This window comes from Aquarana catesbeiana, linkage group LG08, assembly GCF_042186555.1.
Source record: "Aquarana catesbeiana isolate 2022-GZ linkage group LG08, ASM4218655v1, whole genome shotgun sequence".
NCBI classification, from domain to species: domain Eukaryota; kingdom Metazoa; phylum Chordata; class Amphibia; order Anura; family Ranidae; genus Aquarana; species Aquarana catesbeiana.
This window is the reverse complement of record NC_133331.1, coordinates 89,331,835-89,355,650: the sequence shown is the minus strand read 5'-3', so window position 1 is coordinate 89,355,650 and position 23,816 is coordinate 89,331,835. Positions and strand designations below refer to the sequence as shown.

At 40.4% G+C, this 23,816-nt stretch overlaps 1 protein-coding gene across 2 annotated transcripts in view; it reads left to right on the top strand.

The window, feature by feature from the left end:
• NEURL1 (neuralized E3 ubiquitin protein ligase 1) overlaps positions 1-23,816 on the top strand; it is a 388,964-nt gene that overhangs the window by 251,363 nt on the left and 113,785 nt on the right. The gene's annotated exons all lie outside the window — the stretch shown is intronic.

Genomic DNA, 23,816 nt, shown 5'->3' with positions numbered 1-23,816 from the left:
TAGCAGTTATGCTTAGTGCCTCAACCTCAAAGACCTAGTGATAGTTGTATCCTTTGCTCACATTGTAGTTAATAAACAACTTTATTTTTAGTGAAGTTGTTTTTTAAACCTTATGTCAGGAATGCAACCACTTTCTAAAATGTGCTGGCTTAGTGTGGGCTAGGTCCAATGAGGTGCATGCCATCTCATGGACTTATCTCTTCAATTCAAAATTTACATTTTCACCGAGCACTGGGAGTACAACTATTGCTATACTTCTAGTGATCCGAAGCTGGACCTTCTGGTCTCAGCTCCTGCAGCTGCAAAGCCATCTGCAGCTGCTCTTTCCACCCCTCCTCCACTCTTGCCCAGTCACAGAGCGCTGTTATGTGAACCCATTCCCTAAATACACAGCTTCTGTGAATGGACAGCAGAGTGGAAGGGCGGAAAAGCAGCATAGATCCTGTCAGAGCGCCAAGAGTGTCGTGATAGCTGTACGATTGACGCTTAGTAAAACTGTCTGTAGTAAATAAAAGAGATAAATCTATGAGATGGCATGTACTTTACTGGATCTAACCTATAGTACCAGCATATTTTAGAAAATGACTAAATTTCTAGAGTTTAGCTTTCAATGTTCTACAGAAGTATACTTAACTGTGCAGCCCTACCCAACACCACACAGTTCTTATGGAGAAAGAACCCTGCGAGCCACAACGATCTTATGCCAATTAAGTAACACTACATTTCATATATCGTGCAAATAATTCAAAAGAAAAAAAAAAATATACGCTGCGCTAGAGTGAACTATATAAGTCTAAAATCTCTTGAATCTAAAAATAAGTGCAAATAATCTCTCTGAATGAATTCTGAATGAATCAAATAATGACAAATCCAAAAATCCAAACATATAGATGTATGCATATGTAAATTATCAATAAATATAAACCAAACATATAAAGTGCAACGTGCATAAAAAATGACACAAAAATATTAAAGTGCATAAAAAAGTTTAATTTCTAGTAGTATATGGTTATGAGCACTAATCTGTGGGTAGGCTGGTCCTTCTCTGCAATAAAGAAAAAAAAAATGAGATTTGAGCAATACTTTAGGGACAATTTGATTTCTATCAGTTTTGGGCAATGCATACTACTAACATTTAGGAATGATGGGACAAACGCATAACAGCAAACAGATGCTATATGTAAGTCTGCAGTGTAGAGAGTAACTTTCTTGAGCAATGGTAATAATATGTATGCATTCCGTTCATGCCATAATAAAAGCTCCATAATCAATGTATTACGTGAAAGGTTAGGGTTGCTGTTTAGGAACATTAAACTTGTAACTAAGATGCATCAGTTTATATAAGTAGTACACAAAGCATTGTCAATTCTTTGATTTACCATGCCAAGCATTTTAGAGCACATTGTCATTAGCATTTTCTGACCATATGCACAGTGTTCTCTGCTGTTAAATAGCCTAGGAAATCTCTACTTTACTTTTTTTTTCTCTAATAGTTATTATTGTTGTGTCAGGCATTTTGCTCCCCATTCTGTATTTCTGTTTGAACACTAACTTGACCTATTTTTCAAAATTATAATAATAATACAATTAAAAAAAGTGAAGAAAGCTGAACAAGCATGTGAAAAGAATACAAATATAGATTGCTAAATACTGGAAAATAATCTATAGAGTCCAACCAACTTTTGCTTCACTGTCAGGTTTTAGAGGTACAGGATCGCTGATTAGTCAGGAAAATGGAGGCTACCATAGTCCTGGTCACCTCTCACTTTATCTGATGTTAGGGTTGCCACCCCATCTCTATAAACCGAACACATATTAATTACACAGGTTCTGTGGCTAATTAAGGTGGTAATGAAACTCACTTGGTGCCTTATCTGCATTAAATTAGCCTCAAATCTTTTGTAATTTATATGTGTTCGGGTTTAACGGGATGAGGTGGCAACACTATTTGATGTCCTGCACATGTAAAGAAAATGCCTCTAAGTAGTACAAATAGAAGTATGTGGTTCTTAAATTACCTTCCACCATTCAATCAAATACTCTCAAGACAGCAGAGTGGCACATGTGCTCATGTTTTTCTTGGTTAATATCTGTTTATGTGCGGATATTTCTTCCTCATAAATATATATATATATATATATATATATATATATATATATATATATATGTATGTGTTAAGTATATAAACTTTTTTTTTTTTTGAAGCTAGGAATATATTAAAATACCTTTCATAGCAACCATTTTAGCTCTGCCAATTTTCAGTGTGGATTTGAATTGGAATGGTTGCAACAAAGCCAGTGAATGAGGCTTGTGATGTGAGGGTCTTTGAAGGCCTGGAGTTAGAATAGGAATCTTTTCCCTGCCAGGCCTTGGGAAGTTTCCACCTTTTATGAGATTCTCCCTTCACCTGAAGCAGGAACTTTCCTGCACATATTCTGGAAAAGAACAGATGTTTGCAATCCAAGCAAGGCTGTCCACTCCAAGAATAAATTGTCATTTGAAAATAATAGTCCTGCCTGGATTCAGTGCAAGGTCTGCTGATGTGTTTTAAGTAAAAAATAAATGTTAGAGTATATATACAGAATAGTGATTGGTAACTTAATATACAACAGTATAATAGTGGTTACTGACACTGGCAGTAATATATTATGAAATATTTGAAGTTGTCACCAGAAAAGGAATATAATAGAACTCTTCCAATGGGGACACTTGTTAAATGTTGCAAGTGCCAGTTTCATGTCAGTGATTAATCACTAATAATTGATAAAAATACAAACACCCGAAGCATGGTACACATGCTTGCCTGATTTATATCATTCAAAAAGACAAAAAAAGAGCAAAGTGTGCAGACTAAGTTTAAATAAGAAGTATGGGTTTGAGCTTTTTTGCAGATTTATACTTACCTAGGTGGATGCAGCGTCGTTCTGATGCTGCATCTGTCCCCGGCGCCTCTGCACTGAGAACCGAGCGATTGAACACCACCAATTGCATGGTTCTGACAGCTCTCCGCTCTGTTCCCTCCTCGCTCATTGAAGCGCAGGGCTGTGGCGGCCGGCTCAGCCTCTCAGTGGCTCGCTGAGAGGCTGAGCAGGGTGTCAGTCCAGGCACCTGGCAGATCCAGACTTCATTGTCACGATTACGTGGTGCCTGGACCGACTTCTGTGACGTGAGCAGAGAGCGGACTTCAGCCCGCTCTCTGCTGAAAAGGGGTCACAAGAGTGCAAAATGAATTGCACTCCTGTGACCCATAGGAGAAGTACAGCCAAATGAGCTTTGGCTTTACTTCTCCTTTAATAAAGGAAGACAATTAGCAACTCACATACAGTAAGACGAATTATGCCTATTATGGTGCTCATAATCTCATAAGGATTCCCAGCTGGGGGGGGGGGGGGGGGGGCACCAAGGAAACTGTCACAATAAATACACTGGATTTGGTCTGGATGGCACCTGCAATAGCTAAGTGAGACAGCAAGGGGGCGCCAATCTAAGTGCAGCAAGGTGGAAAGATGCACACAATAATTGGCAACTCAATGTGTGGATGATCTCATGCATTTATTGGTGCATCCACACGTGCTGCTTCCTGCTTCCTGTCCTGAAGCTTACCTGGCCTACTCCTTGCAGCAGCAGCTCCATATTTGGATCCTGGATGCCTCCTCCCCCCATTTGCAGATGCACCAATGACTATAATGCATGAGATCATCCACACACTGAGTTGCTGAATATTGGGTGCTGTGTCCATCTTTCCACCTTGCTGCACTTAGATTGGCGTCCCCCATGCTGTCTCTCTTAGCTATTGCAGCTGCCATCCAGACCATATCCAGTGTATCCATTGTGACAGTTTCCTTGGTGTCCTTCCCAGCTCAGAATCCTTTTGAAAATCATAATTTATTTTACTTTATGTGGGTTGCCAATTGGCTTCCTTTAATAAATGTTTACACACCCACTATGCTGTACTTTGTCTGAGCACTTTGCTCTGTTTGTCTGTTTGTCGCTTAGAGATCTCTTCAGCCTCTAGGAAGAGCTGCGTTAAGTGTGCTGGATTGGATTCTTCAGTGGTTCCTAAAGCCATTTATTTATCCTGAGGATTTGGACCACACTGTACTTTCCATCAATGTATTTTGTCACCCATCGCACCATATTGACAACTTTTATCCCTGATATATCATTGCCACTTTTATTAAATTAACTTTCAGGTATAATGACTTTCCTTAACAGGAGGAATGGAGGTACTAAGTGTAAGGGAGCAATAGGAGGAGTCACTGCTCCGATTCATTTTTTTGTGTGTAAATTTCAGCTTGAGCTGTCGAGGTCTGCTGACAGGTTTTTTTTTTATGACCAAGAAGCAACAGAGATACTAAAAAAAAAAAAAACATGACACTAAGCCTGTGGAACTATCTGCTGACTCAAAAGTAAAATATGTTTGAAAAAAAAAAATTATATATATATACTGGGCTTTTTTTCTGAAACAATAGGTGCTGGAACTTAACCACGGCCCCACAAAACCCCACCCGTTACACACACCCTCCAAATCCCATCAAATAGTGGGCGTGTTCAGTGAAATTTCACAAAAACAGTAGGAGGGTCTTAAAGGGGCATTAAATACCAGGATTGCATTACATACAGAGTGCAGAGCTGCTACTTGTAAACACAGAAACCAGACTTCTGTGTTTACAAGTGATTCTGGTGAGCAGGCACCAAAGGGTCTGAGCCAGAGGTGGTGGAACTGAGTTCCACCAAGTTCCCCCTGAAAAAATATATATTCATAAAACTAAAATTATAATAAACATAATACCTGACAAAAAATGAAAAAACAAAGAAAAAAGAAAAACATTTTCTTTTAATAAAACGGTATTAAACCTAAAAATGTAATATTTTGCAGCTTACCAATCCTTAGATGTGGTGGCTGCATTTGTTTTCTTTTTCTAGGCTTTCACTTGGTGATGTAGCCAGGAACACCCCTCCTGTATTGCCCCCACTCTGGATGAAGGAGCAACAGAGACACTTTTGGACAGCAGCTAAATGTTAGATGTAATAGCAGGTTGAAGCCAAACTCAAGCTCACACTGCAGTTATACAAGCAGTTATTTTTTCTATGGGGATAAAGTTTTTTTTTTATTAATAAGTAAAAGCTGGTCATTGTAAGCACTCTGTTAGTATTAAATGGTTTGTCTTAACACTATAACTCTTTGAAAAACCACTGACTTATTGGCTGGATCACCAGGTGAAATTAAAGGAAAGAAAGCCTACAAAAAACAAAAAACAAATGCAGCCATCACATCTCAGAATTGGTACGCTGCAATATGTTTGCTTTTGGATTTAATACCACTTTAAGGTTCTGCCCATAATATAAAATGTACAAAACCACTGCAAATTCCCTTTGAAGGAAAATCCCAGCTTAGTTAAATGAGATACATATTTGCGGTACAAGGCAGTTGTCATCTAATTTTGACTGCTTGCCGACCAGCCGCTGCAGTTATACTGTGGCATGTTGACTCGGCTGTGTGAATCACTGTAGCTGTATGTCGGTCCATTTGTTAGCTATAGCAGGCGTGGGCCGCCGGAGCCGATGTGCGAGGCCACCCGCGATCGCTCCAGAGAGAGCCAGAACGGGGATCTGTCAATGTAAACAAACAGATTCCTGTTTTGTCAGGGGAGTAGAGAGAGATCGTCTGTTCCTAGTGATCAGGAACAGCGATCTCTCTCTCTCTGCTCCCTGTCAGTACACTCTCCCCACAGTTAGAAACACCTCCCTAGGGAACACTTAACCCCTTGATCGCCCCCTAGCGTTAACCCCTTCCCTTCCAGTGCCATAATGTCACTGATCCCAAAAAAAGTGTCTGATCTGTCCGACGCAATGTCGCAGTCCCGCTAAAAATCGTTGATCACCACCATTACTAGTAAAAAAAAATAAATAATAAAAATGCCACAAATATAGCCCCTATTTTGTAGACGCTATAACTTTTGCGCAAACCAATCAATATACGCTTATTGTGATATTTATTTTATTTTTTTTTTTTTACCAAAAATATATAGAAGAATACATATTGGTCTAAATTCATGAAGACATTTTTTTGGGGGGATATTTATTATAGCAAAAAAGTAAATAATAATGTTTTTCTTTTTCAAAATTGTTGGTCTTTTTTTGTTTAAAGCGCAAAAAATAAAAACCGCAGAGGTAATGAAATATCACCAAAAGAAAGCTCTATTTGTGGGGAAAAAAAGGACATCGATTTTGTTTATGTACAACGTCGCACGACCGCGCAATTGTCAGTTAAAACGAAGCAGTGCCGTATCACAAAAAATGGCCTGGTCTTTAAGGGGGTAAATTCTTCCGGGGCTGAAGTGGTTAGAAAATGCATACACAGTATATCTACAGACAATCATAATGTCTTAAAACTGCGAGTTGAAATGTCTCCACCTTTCTACCCTTGGAAATAGTGGTTGGGGTCAATGCACAAAGACAAAGGTCCTGTAAATGTAATGTGGGTGACGTGATGTTTGTTTCTTATTACAACACTGGGGGGCAAACATATGATTATAAAAGGCAGGTATTCCCACTTCACCCTCATTTCTAGAATGTGCACTGACATAGCCTATCTCTATGTGTACAGAATATCAAGTACTCACAGATATCTAGCATTATACCTAGAGGAGGGGATTTTTACATTAAAATTCTCCCAGCTTCTTCCACTTCACTAAATGTTTCAGAGATGCAGGGATAGTGAAGTCATTACAAAGCCATCCTTGGCTGCATTTCTATACTGACATTACATGATTTTTATTTGATCCTAATAAAATAAATGACTTCCCTTGTTTGTTCATTGGAAGTGACGTTATCTTTAACTTCTGTTGTCCTGAACATTTGATGTTTACATATTTCCTTCAATAAACAAATAAGAAAAGAATATCAACAGGGCTGTTATTAAGGAAGCAGAGAAACGTAAGGGCTCATGTACACAGCATTAGGGGCGTTTGACTTTTTTTTAACTGCCTCTAAAAGCCCCTTCATATTAGCCTATGGGGTTTATTTACTAAAGGCAAATCCACTGTGCACTACAAGTGCACTGAAAGTAAATCTGAGGGGTAGATCTGAAATGAGGGGAAACTCTGCAGATTTTATCATCCAATCATGTACAAGCTAAAATGCAGTATTTTATTTTCCTTGCATGTCCCCCTCAGATCTAAAGCGACTGCACTTCCAAGTGCACTTGTAGTGCAAAGTGGATTTGCCTTTAGTAAATAACCCCCTATGTGTCCATGCACACATAAACTGTCAGAAGCGTTTGGAGGTATAAGCATATAGGGGCAGTAGAAATAAAAGACAGCCTGTGCATCCAGGAGCAGTAAGAATGACCTGTAAAAACGAAAAACACAGCTAAACGTGACATTTTTAGATTATAGGGAGTGTTTTCAATGAAGAAAAACGCAGGAAGATGCGCAAAAACGTGGGAAAACGAAAGATTAAGGCTAATGTAAAAAGTGTCTAAACGCAAAAAAATGGGAGTTTTTAGTGCTGCTATAGCGCTGGCGTTTTTAAAATGTCCTGTGTGAATGAGGCCTAAGGCTTCATTTAGACGTGTAGTTGGGGGGGGGCCTCAAAAATGGACAGTTGAGCTGTGTTTCTGCTTCCCTCCAACTGCCCCCCCTTAAGCTGCAATAGGCAGCAGGCAGGGGTGTCTACATGCTGTGGACGCTAACCCAAACATCGTAAAGTATACTCGACGTAGTGATCGGCGGGCAGCAACCCTGCCAAGAGCTTACAAATCACGTAAATAGGGAAATGTTTGCAGCTCATTTGTCGGTAAAAATGGGGTTACAAAACGTGGTGAGGAGGCATTGCTTTCTCACCGCCTGTCAGTATCCTCTGAAGGGCAATCCCCGAACGCGGATCAGGCTTCAGAGGAAAGGGAGATTTAGATGCACATCTAAATCTACCCTAAAGCCCCGTACACACGATCGGACTTTCCGACGGGAAATATTGGATGTCAGGCTGTTGCCGGAAAATCTGACCGTGTTTATGCTCAATCAGACAATTGTTGTCGGACTCTCCACCAATGTTGGCTAGCATGTTTTCAAATTTTCCACCAACAGAGGTGTGTTGTCGGATTTTCCGAGCGTGTGTACACAAGTCCGTCGGACAAAAGTCCAAAGTACAAACACGCATGTTCGGAAGCAAGGACGAGCCAGAAGCAGTCGGTCTTGTAAACTAGCCTTCGTAATGGAGAATTAACATTCATGGATTCATGAAGAATCGTTCTTGCCAAACCAATCTATTAACCTTCTATGAGGAGATGAGTTGCCATCTAGATAAAGGAAGGCCCGTAGACGTGGTGTATCTGGATTTTGCAAAAGCATTTGACACAGTTCCCCATAAACGTTTACTGTACAAAATAAGGTGCGTTGGCATGGACCATAGGGTGAGTACATGGATTGAAAACTGGCTACAAGGGCGAGTTCAGAGGGTGGTGATAAATGGGGAGTACTCAGAATGGTCAGGGGTGGGTAGTGGGGTTCCCCAGGGTTCTGTGCTGGGACCAATCCTATTTAATTTGTTCATAAACGACCTGGAGGATGGGATAAACAGTTCAATCTCTGTATTTGCAGACGATACTAAGCTAAGCAGGGCAATAACTTCTCCGCAGGATGTGGAAATCTTGCAAAAAGACCTGAACAAATTAATGGGGTGGGCGACTACATGGCAAATGAGGTTCAATGTAGAAAAATGTAAAATAATGCATTTGGGTGGCAAAAATATGAATGCAATCTATACACTGGGGGGAGAACCTCTGGGGGAATCTAGGATGGAAAAGGACCTGGGGGTCCTAGTGGATGATAGGCTCAGCAATGGCATGCAATGCCAAGCTGCTGCTAATAAAGCAAACAGAATATTGGCATGCATTAAAAGGGGGATCAACTGCAGATATAAAACGATAATTCTCCCGCTCTACAAGACTTTGGTCCGGCCGCACCTGGAGTATGCTGTCCAGTTCTGGGCACCAGTCCTCAGGAGGGACGTACTGGAAATGGAGCGAGTACAAAGAAGGGCAACAAAGCTAATAAAGGGTCTGGAGGATCTTAGTTATGAGGAAAGGTTGCGAGCACTGAACTTATTCTCTCTGGAGAAGAGACGCTTGAGAGGGGATATGATTTCAATTTACAAAGACTGTACTGGTGACCCCACAATAGGGATAAAACTTTTTCGCAGAAGAGAGTTTAATAAGACTCGTGGCCACTCATTACAATTAGAAGAAAAGAGGTTTAACCTTAAACTACGTAGAGGGTTCTTTACTGTAAGAGCGGCAAGGATGTGGAATTCCCTTCCACAGGCAGTGGTCTCAGCGGGGAGCATTGATAGCTTCAAGAAACTATTAGATAATCACCTGAATGACCGCAATATACAGGGATATGTAATGTAATACTGACACATAATCACACACATAGGTTGGACTTGATGGACTTGTGTCTTTTTTCAACCTCACCTACTATGTAACTATGTAACTATGACGTGGCAAATTATGAAATCTCCGAATACAGCGCACAATTCTCTTCTTATTTAATGGGATAATAATGAAGCTGCTTTGCTGGTGATACTGATGGAGTTATTGCAAACAAATTTTCAAAGGCTTTTTTTTTTTAGTGATATCAAGAATAATATTATTATGTTTTGTTTTTTTTTGTGCAAGTTACCACAACACCATTATCCCGTAGTTTTTAAGATCAAAGATACAACTATGTTGATGTCCCTTGTTAATTTTACATTGTATTTTTTTAAATGTAACTGCCTACTCCCAAACTGTCATTTGACGTAAAACACAGAGCCAAGTATTATTCTCCACAATTTTTTTATTGTGTATTAAATAAAATAAAAATAAATAAATATTAGACATGCTATCTGCCAATAGAACTTAACCAAAAAGTGCATTCTATGCATCCAAAAATATATAAAATATACCAAATCAAATCATTATTCAACCCAAAAAAATAATGTCAAAGCAATAACCTCAATGCCAATAATAAATAACATCTTCTCTGATTCCGCAACATGGCTGGTTGACGAACGGCCGTTCAGAAACGAACTGAAAAGCACGAAATGAAAAGCGCAAACTGAAAAGTGCTAAATGAAAAACGCGAAAAGAAAAGCGCGAATCAACACTCACCAAATTTCTACTAACGCGAAACTAGCAGAAGGAGCCCAAAGGGTGGCGCTAAAGAGCTGAAAAAACACATAGTATGTCACTACGTTCATAATTGTTGGCCAACATTTATGTGACATTGTGTATGCAAGAAAGTTTGAGCCAACACCCTTCACACAAAATTCCACGGTTTTGTTGGCGGAAAGTCCGATCGTGTGTACGAGGCATAACTCTTTGGCCACAGGCAGAATACAAAAACATTTATTTTTATGTCTTTTGGTAATTTGCTCATTCCTATACATTTCCATTCACTGGTGTCTTTTCAGAATTACTTTCTTCACTCTATGCTTAATTTAAAACTAGTACTCTGTCAATGCCCTACCGTACTAATCTTTTCCTGAATCATTTTTCTTTATGGCTTCTCTCTTTAATGAGTGTGCAATACAGTAATTAAAAATGATTTTCAATATCCTGTCAATATGACCATTATATCCTTGCTGCTTATAAGATCCTCTCTCTTACCAACTCCCCCAAGCCTCCCCACTGGGGTCTGTTGCCTCTACTCATAATGATGGTAAAAATCAGATTTTTACTCACTTTCTCTCTGTATCAAATGTTTCCTATGTTCCGTTCCCACTTTCTGAGCATATTCCAACATTGTTTGGAAATCTTTGCACTTCAGTTGTTTAACTGCCCTCATCATAACTAGTCTAGGTTCACATGTATGCGGGTGTGGGGCTGCGTGTAAATTACACGCATTCCCGCACCTGGAGCAAAAACATGCTGCTGTTCAAGAGACGTTGTGGGGATACCATTAGAAGGCAATCCCACATGATGGAAACTGCATCGCGTTTACCCGTGCATGGAAATGCATGGTGCCATGCAGTTTCTGTGCAGCTGCAAATTTAGAAAAGGTTCAAGAACCTTTTCCTTGCAGGTACAGAAGCCTATTCAAATAAATAGTCTGCTGTGCCCATGCAAATGCGGCCCGCAGGGAAACAGCATAGACCCTACTACCTACATCACTTGCCTGATTCTTTTGCCTGGCTCTGAGGAGTTCCTCCTCCTCGATGAGGCCTTCTACTGCCCATTATAGTACATTTGAGGCTGGGTTCACATTTGTGGGAATTGGATGCATGTGAATGTGACTGGCTTTAAAGCGGAGTTCCGCTTAAAAAAAATAAAAAATAAAAGTCAGCAGCTACAAATACTGCATTCCCAGGCAGTTGTCCCAGACCAGTCCCATACCGTTGTCCCAGACCTGTCCCAGGGTCCAGCGATGCGGGGGATCGAAGCCCCGCTCGTCTCCCCCTCTGCTCGGCGGCGCCGGCATTGTGACTGTGGGCGCCTGGCTGTGGCTTCACAGCCGGGCACCCACTGCGCATGCGCGAGCCTCGCCGCGCGCCATGACTGACCACACAATCAGACTGGGACCTGTGACGTGTTCCAGATGATTGCCTAGAGGGAGGGGGGAGAGGTGATCTTCCTTCCGGCGCCGAGTGTGCGCCAGAAGGAAGTGGGAGCTGGAACCCTCTGAAAAGAGGGTATCTGCTCCCCCCCAAAAAAATGACATGCCAAATGTGGCATGTCAGGGGGTCACCTTCTCTTAAAGCGGAAGTACACTTTTTGGGTGGAACTCCACTTTAAATAGAGCCGGTTCATATGTGCAGGGCTGCCACAGTGTGGTTTTGAAAAATTTCCTGTGCGTTTTTGGGTCTGGTTCAGGTGCAAATTCAGATAAAAATTTGCACCTGAAGTAGTCAACAGAAACGGACTTCGGACTGCAAACCGCATGTGTATGAACCCAGACTTCTAATTCTAACCTAAATGTTTCAGATTTCTCTTCACTCCCCCATCTTTCTTATTTAATTTCCAGATATAAAGCTGCTCCAAGTTCAACTGTACATACACACACCTCTCCTTTCCTCCACTGGAGTCCTCTTTTCACACTCTTGCTTTCAAGGCTCCTAATGTACCTCTCCTATTCACTGGAATTACCTTTCAAGCTGGATAGAACATAAGCCCTGTCGTCTTATTTTTTTTTCTTGCCACCCGGGTTTAATTGGGGCAATTTATTGCTATTTCCTGTCCTGTGAACATAACAGGAAGTTAAAAACTTTCCAAAGTGAAATGCCCTCCTGAGGTGGGTGCAGAATGATGTTGATCAGTAGAACAGCTTCTCTTGAATGGGCACATTGGTAAACTTTAATTTGATCAGCGGCTGCAGCTGTCAGAGTACTTTGGCACAGCGGGGAGGATTGCTCCATCCAACTCACTTGTGTGGATGGGGGAATCTGTTTTTGTTTTCTTGTTCAGCCTACCGGAAACAAAAAAGCTATCTGTGTATACCCAGCTTTAGACAGTTGTCATCAGAGCAAGTGTCCCCATTGGAAGATTTCCCCTTTTTTCTGTGTTCTTGTGAAAACTCCAAATATTGCATCTCCCCTTGCTTTTGGTCCCGATGGTGAGAGAGGTCACCAGGAAAAATTGAGAATGTAAAGCCTCATACACACGGTACAATTGTTGGAGGGGATTGTCTGTTGACAGACTGTTGTCCTATAATCTTATTATCTAAATCTATTATCCATTAGTACGCTCCTTTTGACAATTGTCCAATTTTCCTCCATCAAATGTTGGATGGCAGGCTAGTATATATTTCGGCGGACAACGGTTAGACGTCAGATTTTCGTATGGTAAGTACACAAATCTGTCACACAAAAGTCGAAAGTACAAACACGCATGCTCGGAATCGATGCTCACCAAACATGAAATTAGCAGAAAGGGCCCAAAGGGTGGCACTCAAGAGCTGAAATTCCTAGTAGTACGTCACTACATTCGTGTTTGTGGCACGACAATTGTGTACCATTAGTATGCAAGACAAAATCCTGGCATACACCCTTTTGACAAAAATCAGACGCTTGGTTGGCCAATAATCGTACCGTGTGTACATAGCTTAAATCTCCCTAAAGCTCAGCACACAGGTTAATATTGATTGTTTAACCCTGATACATCTTGGTGGATAGCTAAAGGAATAGTTTACCTATGCAGGTGTATGTGGAAGGTACCATTATCTCATTTGATGCTCTGATGAAACGAGTTGATGTTTCCAATAAAAAAAAATTCAAATACCTCTTATTACGTCATGCAGTGCAAGCATAATTTGGACTGCTGGGTGTGGACTTGACCACATCTCCTTTAGAGCATCCTATGGTGGACCCTTATGCTGACAAACTTGTATCCACATTTTATAATACCTTTACAATCTGCAGGTCCTCATCCCTTCACTCCTTCTTGTGCAAAGTGGCAGGCACTCATTCCTGACCTTGTAGAAGAAGATTGGGAGGAGGTCACCGAAACCTTTATGCAAGATGTTATTAGCACAGTGGATAAATTTATACATTTTAAATTCATTCGCCAACTGCACTATACTCCCACTAAACTGAATTGTATGGGATTGACGGAGCAAAGTTTCCTGTCCTAGGTGTGGAGAAGTCTCAGCTAATGAATGCTCTGCACATGTTTTGGTCCTGCCCAAACCTGTTCCAGTTCTGGGCTGAATTGTTTGACATGTTAACAACCCACTTTGACATGAAAGCTCCTAAAATTCTGGAAGTTTGTATACTTGGGTCTTGGATAATTGTGTTCTTCTTATATGCAAGCGTATTCTGTTTAGTCTGATATTTTTCTATGCAAAAAAGAATATACTACTATGTTGGAGGGATCCAGCTCTGCCTACCCTGTCATATGTATGCCGTTTAATCAACCGGGCGCTGCCGCTGTACAAGCTTATTTACAAAGGGCGTGCCTGTTCTAAAAAATCTACTATAGTATGGCTGCCATGGCTGGATAGCATGGCTTCTCAGGTGGCGGATTTGGTCTCCTCTCAATTATCCCTTTAATGGGTCTATGTTTTACCTTCTATTGAATTTAGAGAGAGCATTGCCTGTGCGTGTATGTATGATGTATTGTGAGGTTGTATGTGTGGCTGTTTCGTTGCCTTGGGTACTTTTATTGGGGGTGTATTTTTCTTTTTGTCTGGTTGCTGCAGCTGGCCCCCAATATGCTGTACAAATTACTTGAACTATTTTTTAGGCTAAGGACACGTTATTCCGAATTGGTCTAGCATATGTTATCCTGATTTGTATTTTCTGATGGGATCTGCGTAGCTAACAATACTGCTGCCATCGTCAGGTTAGATGGCATTTTCTTGTTTTGTTTGTGTAGTTCAAAATGAAAACTACAAAAAACACCTTTAAAAAAAAAATATTGATTGTATAATCTTTAAAATATACCATTACTATGTAATAAAAGGGCCTTCCGAATTGAATGCAGAATTGTTTGGATAGTTAGGTAGGTATTATTTCATTATTTTGGTTAATCTATGATTCCAAGATTTAAATTTTACCTAGGTGGATTGCAGGCTTTTGTCCTATAATTCTGTGTTGTACAACCTCGCTGTCATGCTCTGTGTTGCATAGATGAGGCTGCAGTAGGCTCATATAGGGGCAGTCCTTAAACCAGTGAACACAGTGGGGTTGATTTACAAAAACTGGAGAGTGTAACATCTGGTGCAGCTTTGTTTGGTAGCCAATCCGCTTCTAAATGTATCTTGTTCAATTAAGCTTTGACAAAAAAAATGGAAGCTGATTGGTTTTTTTGCAGATCTGCGCCAGATTTTTTACTCTCCAGTTTAGTAAATTAACCCCGCTGTCTTGCATTTTCACAGACTCAGTTTCAGAGTCATGAAAAAGATATGTATAATGAGTATATGGAGTTTTCTAGTGAGGCAGACAGTCATATATGAAAATAAGAGTTATAGCAATTCAATATTGGCTGTGTTCAACAATGGAATGAGTGTAATGTACATTTTAATAGCTATATGTTTTAACACATCTGTTGTAGGAGAAATTCTAAAGAGAGCATTACAAATTCATTACTTATTCCAGTACTACTTCATGCAGACTGGCTATCTTTGTGACAGGGTTAATACAAGGCATTATGATATAGATTTTCTGGTGATTCATCCGTGTCTTATCCATCTCTGCTGCTACCTAACCCAAGTGAATTGCTATTTATTCTGCCCTGCAATTTATAAAAGTGACGTAAATAGTTCTTTTGTGTTCAAGGTCAGTTCTTTCTGCTCTCTGCCACCTCAATGTTTTCTCAGTGCAAATAATTTATCATTATAATAACTTCATTCAAGTGCTTAAGTGCTGATAAGTTGGCTGTTAGTATAACAACAGTCACATTACGGGGAATGTATAGGAGCTGATTTACTAAAAGAGTAGAGTGTGTTCACTTTGCAAAGTTAATTTTTACTTTGCAATGGAATCGTCACTTAGCTTAGTGAATATGGTGAAAATTAATTTTGCTTAGAAAAAAAAACGAATTATATGCAATAAAAAAAAATGGATTCATGCTCACAAATGGTTGGATAATGGACGAAAGAATAGCTTCCCTCTTATTCACAAAGTGAAGTGAAAATTCACTTTGTAAAGTGAACATGCTGTATTATGTACTGTACATAACCAAATTAATGGTGTGCTAATCCAATACGTGAAAAAGATTATATATAATGATGTGGTTTACTTAAAATAGTGAAGATAAACAAAACAGTAATAGGATTGATTAAACTCTTCACCAGAGTGTTAAATTACTAAAGATTATATATTGATGATATTAACACATAACAAACATAAAAAACTTGATAATCTGGAAAAAAGTCCAAGTGTGTGTGTGTGTGTGTATATGTATATGTATATGTATATACATATATATATATATATATATATATATATATATATGTTAATATTGTAGTGACTTCTGTGGACAGTCCACTCCAAACACATGCTCATGAATTCAGTAGTGAGTGATTCAAAGACTGCCACCTCTAGGTGCAATGCCTGCTCACCTTGATGAAAGACCACAAAAGGTCAAATCAAGCCTTAAAAAAGGTCCTGAAAAATCCCAGATGGGCAAATCAGCTTTGTCCTGGATCTACACACTCCTCTCCAGACACCTCAGGGACCACTCCACAGTATGCTGCTCAAAATGAATGAGAAAAATTCATAGCACAACAGTGCTGATATAAGTATGATTTATTTAAACATACAAAAGTGCCCACTCACATGACTTGTAAAATCTTTTTATATACAAAAAATCTTAGAGAGCTTGCCTCCTCACTGTTTCTTCTGAATGTACGACACACCGGAAGTGATGTCACCGACTCCTCCCGACGTGTTGCATCACTGATCACGTGACTTTCTCAAGCCAAAGGGGAAGTTCCACTTTTTTGTCTTCTCCCCCTGCTCTTCAACTTTTGGCATTTCTTTTTTTTTTTGGTGGTGGGATCGGCTACCTCGTTCGGCACGCTCTCTTTTCCTACAGCCTTCCTGGACACTTCATAGGTCTCAGAAGACTGAGGTACCATTTGCAAAGTGCATCGCAGCTCATGCATGCACTGTGGGAAGCAGGCTGTGAAGATGTAAGGAGTTTTCTAAAGCAATCAGAACCTGAGTAGAAAGGTCTAAAAGTCTCTCACAAGCAGCTGCAAAGTGGGCCTCCAGCTCTCTATGTGGAAACAGTGGTCTCTCTGCAAAGTACCAACAACATCCTGAGTCCTATAGACCTATAGCTTGGCAACCAACAAAGCTCATGCTCCCCACTGATTGGAGAGTTCTGGCTTTGTCTGAGCAGGGTATGTGTGGGACCTATGCAAAGGTTCTACTATGCAGCCTGCTGGCAGAGGACAGGCATTTCTACTCTTTGGTTGGCAGTACATTTTTAATACGGTGCAGGAAACATGCACAGAACGCGTCTTTCCCACACTGCATTTTCATGTGAGCCAGCCCTCAGACTTTGCACTTTTTTGTTTTGATGCAGCTGAAATGTATTTAGCTCATGTAGCCTCCCTGACGGTATTCCCGAGTGTGGCTCGGGGTTAAATTTCAGCACCATTAGCGGTAACCCCGAGCCACACTCGGGATTGCATTGCAGGATCCTGGTGCGGCATTACTTACCTTGTCCCCAGGATCCTGAGATGTCCCCTCGCGCTGTCTGCGGGCTCTGTCCTCCTCCAAATCCTCTCTGTGCCAGGCTCCGTTCCCTTACAGATTACAGTACTGTATGAAATCATTTCACATCCCTTTTGTCCCCAGTGCTTTGTCCAATGCCCTGCATGTAGTTTTATATGATATACACTGTTCTTTCTGCCTGGAAACTTGAGATTGTCCATAGCAACCAAAAAGTGTCCCTTTACGTCAAAAGTGGCTTTAGACCAGCTAGAAAACAGCGATAATAAATTAAAACACTTGCAGAATTGAGCGATAGTGAATCATGGGGAAATTAATTTTATTATTATTATATTATGTTTTTTAAATGATTTATATTTATTTATTATATTATAATTTATGATTTTGTGTTTCAAACTTCATCATACCCGGGATATCTACTAGACTCTTGGTGGACAGATTTAAAAGGCCTACAATATAAAACGCCAAATTTTCATGCAAAATAATTGTACCGCTTTCAGCACCTAAAATCCAAAATAATCATACCGCCAGGGAGGTTAAACTGAAGTTTAGTTGTTCTTATTTCAGCAGTTGCTCTGCAAAGTCCTAAATTACATGGCCTGATATAGAGAGACCACTAGCAGAATGATCTATTGCCCTGTATATGATTGCTTATATAAATAAAATGTAACCGCAATTTCTTCAAATCAAAGGAAAGCTAAGGTCTTTTATATTTAGATATACATTTCAAATCGATCAGTTGAAACAGTCTTATCAATGCGCTAATATTTGTTCCCTGCTTAGTATTGCTGCACAATGATTGTGCCTTGCTGAATCACTTGTTTCATTCCAAATGTATCAGACGGGGGTTGTCTGGTAGAAAACAATATTTTTTTTTTTTACGGTCTGTAATTATGTGAAACATGGACAATACTGATTGCCAGAGATATGATCATTTACTAGGTAATGTTAGAGAAGCGATAGTTTGTTGTGTAATGGTGAGAAAGATGTACTTTTTTTTTTTGCTCAAAATAATAATGTGATTTAGCTATGGCCACCTGTACCCTATTCATTGAAATAAAGTGTGAATATCAGTGACAGGTTCACTCGGTGAACAGGTGTACCTATGGTCCTGCCTATGCACAGGATGCAGTTTAGCACATTTGTTTCTTGAGATGGGCACCTAGAAATGAGCTGTTTCTCCATATGAAAAGGGCACATTAGAATCTGCAGAGGTTCACGTGGTTATTGTTAGTAATAAAGAAATATTTGGCTCTAGAAGGCAGGCAACAAGATGAAAAATGTGTATAGGAAATATTTACATAGTGAGGAGCGTGCAGATGGGGGATCCTGGATTGATGTTATGTGGGAGGAAGACAAGACACCTTCCTGTCATTCTTTCAGAGCGTGCCTCACTATTAAACAGGAGATTGATTTTCCATTTAGTTCTATGCTCTGCAGTACGTTGTATTTTTAAGAAGCACATGGCTGGTCAATTAGAATGGTGTGGAATGTCATTTGATAATATTCATACTGTCAGGAATTGTGGCGTTTCCCCATCCTTCCGCGTGTAAAATGGAAAACGGGGAAGATCCAAGATTCCAAATGTGATATCTCTAATTCCAACTCTGGTATTGCTTTACTACTCATCTTACTGTATACAAAGAGTATTCTTTATCTGCCATCTGACAGTTTGCATGATCCGCTTACCAGTTGAACACAACGCAAGTGGAAAAGAATAGGATTCCTTAGATGGTTTACTGAGCCTTCCCCTATTCACAGCAATATGTCTGAGTGCCCCCTAGGAACATTAGTAAAGACAATCTCATTTCCACATCATAATGTTATTACACATTTGTTATGATTTTATCATTTTACATTAAAGCAATTTTTTTTTTTTACACTTCCATAAAAACTTTACCAAAGGTAATGCTCTTTGCTCAGTCGAAAGACTCTACATCCCACCATTGTTCACTGGCCAGCAGATCTTGCTGGATGATACAAATGATGGACTTTATACTATCTGCTTGATTTTATCACTCGTTTGTGAGTATGCATTTTTATCCTTTAAAAAAACCTCAGTGTCGTAAATGGTAATGCGCAAAGGCTCATCACATGCCTGACGAAGGGGTCCTGCATGACTCTGAAACGTTGCACTCTCCTTGTGTTGTGATCATGCAATAAATTACACGTTTGGACGCTATCTACACCGTTCCATGGTGTGCTGGCAAATATTTTCATTGTGACTTGAACCAGTATCCAGCTGGTTGTTGCTGCAGCACCCATATCCGTGAGCTCATCCAGGAATATGTGCGATGGGAATATGAAGTATTAAGCCGAGCACGGTGGTCACATGATGCTAAACCCCTTAAAGGGCCGGTTGGCACTGGCTTCAAGGGGTTAGATGAGATATGATCACAATATACACATATCTAAATGGTGATTTTTAGCCCAGGGAGAAAATTGTTCAGTCTTAGGTCTCTTAGGAAGACATGCAGCCACTCAATGAAGTTGGACAAAAAGTGGTTTAACCTTAAACTGAGTAAGGGTTCTTTACTGTTAGAGCCAGCAGCTGCGAAAATCTTTATGAAAGGGAAGAACTTTATATATCCCTGCTACAGGGCATCATGGCAGGGGACCTTAATAAACAGATTACAGGTGAGAAGGGGTTAATTATGGAAAGACCTTTTAACACCTCTTGGATCTTTCATCGGGGAGCTGTTGGTATTGGAGTCCCTAGCACTGCCAAGCCAGAATTGGAAAGTTTCTTTCTTTGCGCTGACACAGATGTCTCACTTCCCCTCTTGCATCCTCTGGTCTGTAGTATGGATGAAAATGGTTGTAGCTGGCAAGCAGGCGTTTGGCCTGCAGTGCAGAAAGCTCACTGCTGGAGTCTTAACGTTTTAAATAAATTTGATGGATAATTCAGCCCGCCTGCCCCAAACTGGACTATAAATATGGGCTAGAATAACTTATGGATGCCATAAAAATACGAGATCCTATTTGCAACATTTAGACCATTACTTTTAGAATGACGTTATAGGCTGTTATTAATGTCTGCAGTTTCTCAACTCTAAGGTCAGTCCTTGAACCGGCCTTAAAAGACTAACTTTTTTTATTAATTTCAACTGGTTCTAAAGGCTAAAGGATTTTTACCTTCATGCAGTCTTCATTCTATGCCTGAAGGTAAAAACTTTGTCTGTCCAGCAGCCTCCCCTAATACTTACCTGAGCCCCATTGCGATCCATCGATGTGCACAAGAGCCTCAGGTCAACAGGGACAGCCTCCTCATTGGCTACGGATGCTGTCAATCATAGCCAGTGAGCCAATGAGGAGAGAGAGGGGCAGGGCTGAGCCGCAGCCCTGTGTGTGAATGGACACACAGAGCAGCAGCTCGGGAGCGAGCCTGCTTGGGTGCTCCCATGGCAAGATGCTTCCTCTGGGAGCACTCAGCAGGAGGGAAGGGCCAGGAGTGTCGACAGGGGACCCGAGAAGAGGAGGTTGAGGGCTGCTCTGTGCAAATCCACTGCATAGAGCAGGTAAAAATAACATGTTTATTATTTGAATGTAAAAAAACTGAAGCTTTAATATCGCTTTAATTTTTATTAGCAAAACATTTTGTTAAAAACATTCAATCTCTGTTTCAGTCCACATCCTAACAATATATAATATAATTTACCAGGAGAAGCAGACCAAGAACTAACTAAAACAAAAAGGGGAAATAAAAAGTGTTCACTACCTCAAGCCCAGACATTGTTTATAATATAAATATTTTCTCTTCAATGTACACATATACACTTTATAAATATACAGTAAAATCAGACACCTAATCCAGGGTCATTAGGGTCCTTTCACAGTGGGGCGGTTTGCAGGCGCTATTGTGCTAATAATAGCGCCTGCAAACCGACCCGAAAGTGCCACTGCTTTCGTTCCAGTGTGAAAGCCCTGAGGGCTTTCACACTGGAGCGATGCGCTGGCAGGACGGTAAAAAATCTGAATATGAAATCAATGGGACGGCGCGGCTATACCGCCGGCAAAGCGCCTCTGCAGAGGCGCTTTGTGGTGGTTTTTAACCATTTCTCGGCCGCTAGTGGGGGGTAAAACCGCCCCGCTAGCGGCCGCATACCGACGCCCGCCCCAGTGTGAAAGGGCCCTTAAAGCAGAGTTCCGCCTGGGTAAAAAAAAAAATTAAAAGTCAGCAGCTACAAATACTGTAGCTGCTGACTTTTAATAGAAGGACACTTACCTGTCCTGGGAGCCCATGATGTCGGCACCCGAAGTTGACCTGTCCCTCGGCTGGCAGGCACCGGCATTGTTACTAAGGAAAACATGATGGTAAGCCTGTACGGCTTCACAGCCTGTTTCCTACTGCGCATGCGCGAGTCTTGCTGCGTTTTCTGAATGGTCCCTGCTGTCTTCTAGCACCTGTGTGTCTCCCAATTATTATTATTGCTAGTCAAACAACATTAGAATAGCTTGTGAGCGGAGCATTAGACCGGAAATGTACGATTGCGGGGGGTGTACAGTTTAGCTACTTCGTCGAATCTTCTTAGAACATCCCACAGACACCCTAATGCCCTGTACATACGGTCGGCTTTTCCGACGGAAAATGTGTGATAGGACCTTGTTGTCGGAAATTCCGACCGTGTGTAGGCTCCATCACACATTTTCCATCGGATTTTCCGACACACAAAGTTTGAGAGCTTGCTATAAAATTTTCCGACAACAAAATCCGTTGTCGGAATTTCCGATCGTGTGTACACAAATCCGACGCACAAAGTGCCACGCATGCTCAGAATAAATAAAGAGATGAAAGCTATTGGCTACTGCCCCGTTTATAGTCCCGACGTACGTGTTTTACGTCACAGCGTTCAGAATGATCGGATTTTCCTACAACTTTTTGTGACCGTGTGTATGCAAGACAAGTTTGAGCCAACATCCATTGGAAAAAATCCTAGGATTTTGTTGTCGGAATGTCCGATCAATGTCCGACCGTGTGTACGGGGCATAAGCCTTCAATTGACAGATTCAACCTTAATTAATTAGGATTTTCATACGAATGCATTTTTAACTAAACAAAATAAATGAAAACTATTTTTTTCGGTGTAACTAAATAAATGTATTTTTTGGATGAAATTAAATTCCAAAACTAAATATGTCAGTGTGCTCATGTCTACTAATGATAATTTCCAATGTGAAGACACATTGGGGTTTATTTACTAAAGGCAAATCCACTTTGCACTACAAGTGCACTTGGAAGTGCAGTTGTTGTAGATCTGAGGGGGACATGCAAGGAAAATAAAAAACAGCATTTTTGCTTGTACATGACTGGATGATAAAATCAGCAGAGCTTCCCCTGATTTTAGATCCTCCCCTCAGATTTGTAGTGCAGAGTGGACTTGCCTTTAGTAAATCAACCCCATTGCTCTTTGCTGGAGTTAATAAATGAGGAATTAAATTATTATGATAGTCTTTAAATTAAACATTAGTCATGAATAAATAGACCCAGGGGTCCAGGGGGATAGCATCACCAGAGATAAATTTTACATTTGCTTTTTACATTTGCTACCTTAGACCAATATGTGCAGTGTGTCCTTCTGTATCACATCCCCTCCAACACTCTGAAGAGTAAGCCATAGAGATAAAGGCCATACTTGATGGGGAGAGGTAACGTGCAATTTGGTCAGTTTAAAATTCAGTTCCTCATATTTTATGCTTATGGAGGAGGTCCACCCAAGGGGTATTCAATTTGGTCTTATGAAGGAGGTGTAACATAACTTTAGTATTTAAAATTTTTGATTAATAGTCAAGACAATGCCCACATCCTTTTCTCATTTTCCCAAATAGCCTGGAAAAGTTGGCATCTCCAATTTTTAGGATAGTATGATATGTACAAGAAAGAACATGATCAGGGCAGGCAGTCCCTGCTAGGAGAACCTCTATAGGGCTTTTATCCAATATCTCCTTGATAGGTCCAAGAAGAGCATGTATAAAATACTTGACCTGGCCTTACCTCCATGGATCTCCAAGGAAAGATCATAACCCTTCCTATAAAACTGCCAAAGAAAGCAGAGAATGACCCTTAAAAAAAATGATGATGTCGTAATATAGGATTCTTTGTCCATTTAAAAAAACGCCCATTCAAACATCGAGGAAACATATTATGACCAGTAATAGGTATTAATGGTGAGTTATAGCTCCATTTGAGATGCTTATGGAGAAGGCCCCACTGACATAGCCTCAACCTTGTAGGCAGAAAAGCTTAAGGAAAGAGGTAACCAGAAAAGTTCTAAAGGATCTATTACATGTAGGAATGTTTCCACAGAAACCCATTTTTTTTCTATCCTCATCTAATTTCCAGTATATAAATCTTGCCAACAAAGTAGCAATATAGTATCTCCTAAAATCAGGCATAGCCAAGCCACTGTCCATCTTTAATGTTAATGGTAATGTTGACTGGGAGAAATTGTATAGATGGAAATTGTATAGGCAGCATCTGATAAAAGTTGAATTCTAGGAAGTACATTTTTAAAATATTTATTTTCCCTACCCACAAACAGAATTTCCTCCAGGATAGTACATCTTTACAAATCTGCTGTAAGATTGAACTGTAATTAATTTCAAGTATACTGGCCAGACATGTAGTAGGATGCATTCCCAAATATCTCAATGTT